Here is an 8,400-nt window from a genome sequence, read left to right as displayed (position 1 = left end):
CCTTTCACTATATAACATACCTACCCACTCTTTATACCCAAGTGTCTTACCCAGGGGTGGAGAACTGAAACACCTTCCTGAACCAGGTAAGTAACTTCAATGCATGCTCTGTTCCTGAGCCTTAGACAACTTCATCCTGTTGGAATGTTGATTTAATGTAGCCAGGCTCTGTTGTTGTAGTAGAGATTCCAGAAATAGAAATATTTGGTTTACCAGTGTTTAGATCTCCTGACAGTCTTTGTTCTCATCTGCCCTTGTTTTTTGTGAATTCTATTTGCATCTGTATCTCTGCTTAATTTCCACCACGTTGGTCCCAAACCCTCCCGGCCAGTTTGTCTTGTGATTTCTCTCTCCACCTTATAGACTATTTTAGGAACAGGCCATGTGAAATTTATCTCTGATGTCTCAGAATGATTAGTTATACTTATTTCCATCTGTCTTTCTCAGAAAATAATTGTTCATATTTTAAGACATCTTTGTTATTGGGAAGTTATAATTTCAAAAGTTTATGACAATTCTAAAAAAACACCTAAAGGGTGTCATGATCATGGTTTTAGTTAAAAAGAGTAATCATGAATAGTAATAATTATTAGGGGCTTATGAGATGCCAGGCTGCAGGCTAAGGATTTCGCTTGCTGTCTCTTATTTGATCAACACAGCAGTCTTACGAGAAAGGTCCTGTTATTATCTTAATTCTATATATTGTGAATTAGGAAAAAAAATTGAATTGGGGAAAAATCATGAGTGACTTTGAAAAAGATAAAAAAAGATTACTGGATACCTTTGGTGGGAAACTAGGCAATTTTGAGTTATTTGATTCTGTGGTGGTTGTATTAGTTCGTTTCTGCACTGCTATAAAGAAATACCTGAGACTGGGTAATTTATAAGAAATGAGATTTAGTTGGCTCATGGTTCTGCAGGCTATACAGGAAGCATAGTGGCTTCTGCCTCTGGGGAGGCCTCAGGAAACTTACAATCATGGCAGAAGGCGAACAGGAAGCAGGCACATCTCACATGGCCAGAGCAGGAGCAAGAGAGAGACGGGGGAGGTGCTACACACTATTAAACAACCAGATCTCAAGAGGACTCTGTCAGGAGAACAGCATCAAGGGGGATGGTGCTAACCTATTTGTGAGAACCCGCCCCCATGACGCAGTCACCTCCCACAGGGCCTCACCTCCAACACTGGGGATCACAGTTTGACATGAGATTTGGGTGGGGACACAGATCTAACCCATATCAGTGGTCTTTCTCCCTTTCATTGTTTTTCAGCCAATTTATAGCTCTGTAAATTGTAGAATACTTATAGTAATGCAAACTATTCTTGCCCATAAAAATGCAACTTTTGTCTGAAGGAGAGTCAGTTGATTATTACATAGATATTGACTAGTTTTGACATTTTTTTTTTTTTTACCTATTAAGCATATTTATTTCATCATTCCTGGTGGTTTATCTATGTGTCTTTAGATTCTCCTGTGAACCAGTTATTGCCTCTTGCTGGCTTTCTCATTGATTAGTGATTTAATTGATGTGGTTGAAATATGTTCATCTTATATCTGTATGAGGCTCATGATTATACCTTTTTCCACAATTTCTGTTATTCTCTCCCTCCTTTTCCTCCCTCCCACCTTCCCTCTTAGAGAAAGTATTTATTAACACATAGAGGAGGTGGATTATATGGATGCAAAAATATTAAGAGAAAGATCTTGGATTTAAGGTTTAAGCATGGCTAGGTCTAATAAAAAAAAAACACTGTCATCTTAACCACCTTATCTTACATTCTATAAATCTTTCCTGAGAAGCAAGTTAGACAGAGGAGTTTAAATATCTGCATTCTGATGCAATGCTCAAAACTTTCATGATCCTTCACAAGAAGTCAGTTCTTGTTTTAAGTGAGTTTCCTTCTGATTAGTTCAGGCTGCTAAACATAAACAGAGTGGAAGAAAGATGTTTTGTAGTGTATTTACTCATTGACTGAATATTATCTGTGAAGAACTGCATGCTGTTATGTTCCAGAAACCATACCAAATTCCCTGTTTGGGGAATGACAGTCATTAAAACCATCTACACTGGGGGAAAAATCCTAATGCAGATGGAATTCATCCAGGTGGATTCTGAAAACGTCATGAAGAGTCTCCCCACATTCCCAGGATATAAGCTTTATGTGCAGCAATTACACGAATGGATATAGAGACCCAAGCTGCTGTGGATCTGCAGGACCTGAGTGGAAGTTTGTTTATTTTTATTTTTATTTTTCCTGCACAGCCTCTGTCACCACTGTCCTCCTGGCAGCATCCTGAATTGCGAAGAGCCACCCCCCGCCAGACATTCAGTGACCTAGACTCAGACCTCCGGGGAAGGACACAGTCTCCAGGCTCAGCCAGTAGGCAGGGGACTGTGACAGAAAGGGACATGTGGCCAAGTCCCTCTGGTGAGATACAAACCTGGACTTTGGCCAAACCTGGTGAGAAAGAGGTTTAATCTCAAAATCAATCACGCTCTTCCTTTCCCCCCCCCAGCTCCCTTTCCCCACTCCCTGCCTTCTGCTGTGGTTGTTAAGCTGATAGGACGTAAAGGCCTCCACCTGGAGCCAGCTTGCCTGAAATAATGCGGCCAAGAGGAAATCAGATCCACGTGGTGAGGCCAGGCTGGGCTGACTGAGTGCTAACAGCATTGTCTGAACAACGCAGTCTCTCCATGTTGAACCTGGCCTTCAGCTTTTCAGACACTGCAGTTGACTAGTGGAGGAGAGAACTTGGATAATTCATTCTCCCATTTCCTTCGTGCCTCACCTGGGTCCTGCCAGTGGCTCTGCACAGCCACAGTTACGGTGGGCAGTGCATCTTCCCAGGTACTTACCTCCCAAATACCTTTTCCCCCTACTTGATCCTGAGCATGATAGAGACTTTCTATACCTTCCAGGTCCTGGAAGGTGGCTTGACAGTCCTTGATTCTCTAATCCTGCCCAGGTTTTCTGTAAATAGGCCCTTTGTTAAATTCTTTTCACTACACTTTCTGTGAATGTCATCCTGTCTTCTCGGGGCCCAAATTGATACAGGAAGTTGCCACTTTCAAGACCTATGGACTGGCTGTTGGAAAATTGCCCACGGACAGTCCCCACGAGCATGGGAACAGATGGCCGTCTCTGTGTTGGACGCCAGGAGAAGCTGTTGGCTTACATTGAAGGGATAGATTATAAAAAGCTATGATTCTTCAAACACTAGAGTCATAGGCAGTAGAATGAGATGCTCAGATGCTGAGACTTTTGGACTGAAGCAAACCATCAGCCCTAGATTTTAGTCTTTCTTTTCCCGCTTGGCTTTGGAGGCAAACACTCAATGGAACCACTGACTGATTTACCAGAGCGATTTAGCTGGTTTCCGCTTTCTCTCAAAATTCTCTCTCTCTCTCTCTCTATCTATCTCTATCTCTCTCTCACCTCCCCGTTTCCCTCTCTCCCTGGGCAACACACACACAAAGGTGAATTTGAGTAACTTAAATTTATCTACGATGAAACTGAATTGAATGTAATAAGCTCCATCATTATTTATTTATTTATTTTTTAATTTTTATTTTATATATTTTTTGAGACGGAGTCTCACTCTGTTGCCCATCATTATTATATAAATGCTATAAAGTCATGATTCTCTGTTTCCTTCATGGTTTTATACACAGTTCTTAGGACAAAGACTCTCTCCTTGACCAAACTTTAGTCAGGCATCTCTGAGCCTCTTCTAGACTAGGTCTATGAGAATTACAGACTCTCAGCGTGAGCAATTTTGTCCATCCTCGCCCCAAGAGGCTTGAGTAAGCACTAGCATTGTTTCTGTGAGCTCAAGTCTGGGTCCCTGGGATGACAACCCCACCCTCTTTTTTGTTTTTTAGAGACGGAGTCTCACTCTGTTGCCCAGGCTGGTGTGCAGTAGCGTGATCTCGGCTCACTATAATCTCCGCCTCCCAGGTTCAAGAAATTCTCCTGCCTCAGCCTCCCGAGTAGCTGGGACTACAGGCACATGCCGCCACGCCCGGCTAAATTTTTTGTATTTTAGTAGAGACAGGGTTTCACCATGTTCTCCAGGCTGGTCTCGAACTCCTGAGCTCAGGCAGTCTGCCTGCCTTAGTCTCCCAAAGTGCTGGGATTACAGGCGTGAGCCACCATGCCCAGTCCCCACCCTCTTAAGTTCTTCCCTGAGGAAGCTCAAGACTGCTGAAAAAGTCTACTGCTTGTCCCAGCCAAGTCCTGACTATATGCCCCTGCCTTTCTTTTCTCAAAGCATTCGCTTGAGAAAACTTGCCATTGTAAATTCTATCTCTGCTCTTTTAAGGATGTAAATCTTCTCCCGGACTTCTCCCAGGTTTTCAACCTAGAAGCATCTTTCTCCTGGACCTGGAAGCGATCCCTTTGAAACACAGTCATAAAGACAGGGCCTCTGTCTCCTGGGTCCTGTGGGAAGGTAGGAGCCTAACTCGGATAAGTGCCATTTAGCAAACACGGGTGGCCTAATCACATCCAATGCTCCCCTTAATATCCTTCTGTACTTTTCACTTAGCACACCCTGGAATTTTAAAAGCCTCCTGCCTTTTGTATCACTGAAGTTGAACTCAGTTGATACTGAAATCTCTCTCCCCTTCAACAGTTGTATGTATAAAATATGTCTGTCTTTTTTTTTTTTTTGGAGATAGAGTCTCACTCTGTCATCCAGGCTGGAGTGCAGTGGCACAACCTTGGCTCACTGCAACCTCCGCCTCCTGGGTTCAAGTGATTCTCTGGCTTCAGCTTCCCAAGTAGCTGGGATTACAGGCACACACCACCACACCTGGCTAATTTTTATATTTTTAATAGAGACGGGGTTTCATCATGTTGGCCAGGCTGGTCTCGAACTCCTGACCTCTGGTGATCCACCCGCCTCGGCCTCCGAAAATGCTGGGATTACAGGCATGAGCCACTGTACCCAGCCCAAATTATATCTCACATTTTAAACAAGAGTCTGGCTTTCTGCTGTTTGACACTTCACACATAGTAGAAGTTAAATAAGTACTTGCTAAATAAATGAATAAGTAATTGTTTCCTAAGGGAAACAACCAAGTTTCCTCATGTGAAACACTGCAAGATACTAAGTGCATAATAAATGCTTAATAAATACCGATGGATGGGGAACTGGTTGTGGAGCCCTTGACTCTAGGTTCTGTGTCTGTCTTTGCCACAGAGTCTTCAGGTGACCTTGGGAGTTCATGCTTCCTCTCTAAGCCTTCGACCCCAAGCTGAAACAGTGGAGCTGCTGGAGATGGTACTGGGTGCCCCTGCTAGCTGAGACATTGCACGACTTTTGGGACACGAGGTTCTGCCACTCTGATCAGTCGTCATCACCGTGTGTGCACAAGAGAACCCTGCAGAGCTTGCCGTGGTGCGTCCACGCAGCCGCCTTGTTCCTGGCAGCCCAGAGGCTGCACTGCCCACTCCCAACGCCTCCTCCCGCTTCCTTCACGAGGAGCGCAACGCTCCGGCAATGCTCGTCCTTGGGCATTTTAATTAACTAACCACTCAGCCTTTTATTTGTCAAACACACATTTACAATTAGCTCTATTTGGCTTCCTAGCTTCCCAATTGAACATGAAGAAGAATTAACTAATTAAACTAATACATCTATTATTTAAGGTTTGTTTACCTTTCTCAAAATTTTGAGGAACACTGGTTCTTTTCCAATCGTTGGTTAAAAAGCTAATTATAGAAAAGGACCTGGTTTGTAGACAGAGCACAGAATGTGGGCTGCACACAGGTCAGTTCTTTTTATTTTTTTATTTTTGAGACACAATCTCGCTGTATTGCCCAGGCTGGAGTGCAGTGGTGCGACCTCCGCTCACTGCAACCTCTACCTCCCAGGTTCAAGTGATTCTCCTGCCTCAGCCTCCTGAGTAGCTGGGATTACAGGTGCAGGCCACCAGGCCCAGCTAATTTTTGTATTTTTAGTAGAGTCGGGATTTCACCATGATGGCCAGGCTGGTCTTGAATTCCTGACCTTAAGTGATCCACCCACCTCGGCCTCCCAAAGTGCTGGGATTACAGGTGTGAGCCACCATGCCTGGTCACACACAGGTCAGTTCTGAAGGCAGACTTTCAGATCTTCAGGGTTTGCTGATTCTGTCACTGAGAAAGCCCTCTTAGGATATGTGGATCAGCTGGTCCAGGCGGTGGAGCAAATGTTGCACGGGAATCTCAGATGTGGAGTGAAACCAACCTGTCAGGAAACTCAGGCCCATGCCTCACTTTGAGCTCTGCAATGCCTTTGTCTCCGTGATCCATTAGACATGTGAGTCTGGAAAAGTTAATCAACACTTTGGGCCCCAGAACCTTTTCCCATGAAATGCAGAATAAAGTACTCTTATCTGAGAATTGCTGAATGATTGTGTACCATCCCCTGTGTCAATGAATATTAGCTGATTTCCAGGATTCTTAGCTGCAGAGAAGGGTAATAGAAAGTAGATACATTATTGATTAAGTAACAGCTTTATAGGTATAAGAAATACTACTCTATTAAAGGTTAATATATTTTATTATGGTAGTGTGTTTGTTTATGTGTAAAACAATGCTAGAAAACTAATGTGAAAATATGGGCAAGTCAGAGCCAAATAAAATACTTTATTCTTCCTTCCCACTTTTCACAGCTACAGCCATTCAAACCTCTAATCCTTGGAATCCTGGTGTGGGAAAAGTCAAGTGAAAATGCCCAGGAAACTCTGATTGCTGCAGAGACATTGAGGGAATCAGCGAATCTGGCAATGAGGTTCTTACTGCAACCCCTAGAGGCAGCTGTCTTAATGAAGATGTGGGAACAAGGAAGCCTATTGCAGAGAAAAAAGGTGGTTGCTATGGTTTGGCTGTGTCCCCACCCAAATCTCATCTTGAATTGTAGTTCCCATAATCCTCTCATGTCCTTGGAGGGACCCAGTTTCATGGGGTAATCGAATCATGGGGGCAGTTTCCCCCATGCTTTTCTCATGACAGTGAGTGAGTTCTCACAAGACCTGATGTGTGTGTGTGTGTGTGTTTTTTTTTTTTTTTTTTTTTTTGTCACCCAGGCTGGAGTGCAGTGGTGCCATCTCAGCTTACTGCAACCTCTGACTCCCTGGTTCAAACGATTCTCCTGCTTCAGCCTCCCGAGTAGCTGGGATTACAGGTGTGTGCCACCACGTCTGGGGTTTCACCATATTGGCCAGGATGGTCTCGATCTCCTGACCTCATGATCCGCCCGCCTTGGCCTCCCAAAGTGCTGGGATTACAGGCATGAGCCACTGCGCCCGGCCTCTGATGGTTTCATAAGGGGCTTCCCCCTTCGTTTGGCTCTAATTCTCTCTCCTGCCACCCTGTGAAGACGTGCCTTCCGCCATGATTGTAAGTTTCCTGAGGCCTCCCCAGCCATGTGGAACTGTGAGTCAATCAAACCTCTTTTCTTTATAAATTACCCAGTCTTGGGTATTTCTTCATAGCAGAGTGAGAACGGACGAATACAGTGGGGGAGAGAGTTGCTGTGTTTATATTTTATGTGTTAAATGCTCTTGGATGATCTTCACTCCTCAGAATTCTCTTGGGTTCTCAGCTTTCCTTAGTTTTCCAGGAGCATTGTTTGATATTTTCACTGAATGTGTTTATACCTTTTTCTTTATGAATAAAATCTGGGCAAATCAATTATCTTAAAATAATGTCCTCTAATTTCTAGATTAAGGACTCATTAACTCAATATTTTTAGATGTATTTTTGATACTAATTGGTTGTTTGCTTTTCTGCTTGTCTTCCTGAAATGCAGTTCTCACTTCTTCTGGGATTAAAATTAATTACTATTCAAAGGACATTGACAGAAGTTGAGTAATAATACTAAGCATAGTCTACTCTTAGTATTATTTCCTTCATATCAGCAGGTCTCTTATTCAGGTTATGAGACTGCTTTGAAATTAGTGGAGAGAAAAGTTAATGCTAAACTAATATTTGTTTTTTTGCAAATAAAGGAGATAAGTCATTTCAATGTCCCTGATAGTTCCATCTAGAACTAGAGATCACAGGTGATGAAGGAGATGATAATGATGGTGATAATAAGGATGGCAGTAATGAGAAAAGCTTCAATTAACTGGGTGTCTAATTTGGTACATGTCTCAATCAGAATAGAATAGTAAGTGCTTTTCAAAGAGAATTCAGATGACCAGCACCATCAGCATTGCATGGGATCCTGTTAGAAATGCAAATTTTGGACCCCAACACAAGACCTACTATACTGCAATGTTGGGGAGTTGAGCCCAGAGATATGGGTTTTAGTAATTCCTCAAATGATTCTTATGCATGTTTAAGTTGGAGAAATAGTGACTAAGTAATGATGTGGCAACAAACAAGCCCAGAATCTCAGTGACGTA

The 8,400-nt window shown here is 43.1% G+C and overlaps 1 long non-coding RNA gene across 1 annotated transcript; it reads left to right on the top strand.

The window, feature by feature from the left end:
• The first annotated feature begins 1,942 nt into the window (after positions 1 to 1,942).
• LOC129393455 (uncharacterized) lies at positions 1,943 to 7,736 on the top strand. The gene is made up of 3 exons (XR_008620318.1): positions 1,943 to 4,454; positions 5,208 to 6,308; positions 6,664 to 7,736. It is a non-coding gene; the product is annotated as an uncharacterized LOC129393455 (long non-coding RNA).
• The last annotated feature ends 664 nt before the right edge of the window (positions 7,737 to 8,400 follow it).

The sequence above is a fragment of the Pan paniscus genome, chromosome 10 (assembly GCF_029289425.2).
Source record: "Pan paniscus chromosome 10, NHGRI_mPanPan1-v2.0_pri, whole genome shotgun sequence".
NCBI classification, from domain to species: Eukaryota; Metazoa; Chordata; class Mammalia; order Primates; family Hominidae; genus Pan; species Pan paniscus.
This window is presented reverse-complemented; position numbering and strand designations above follow the sequence as displayed.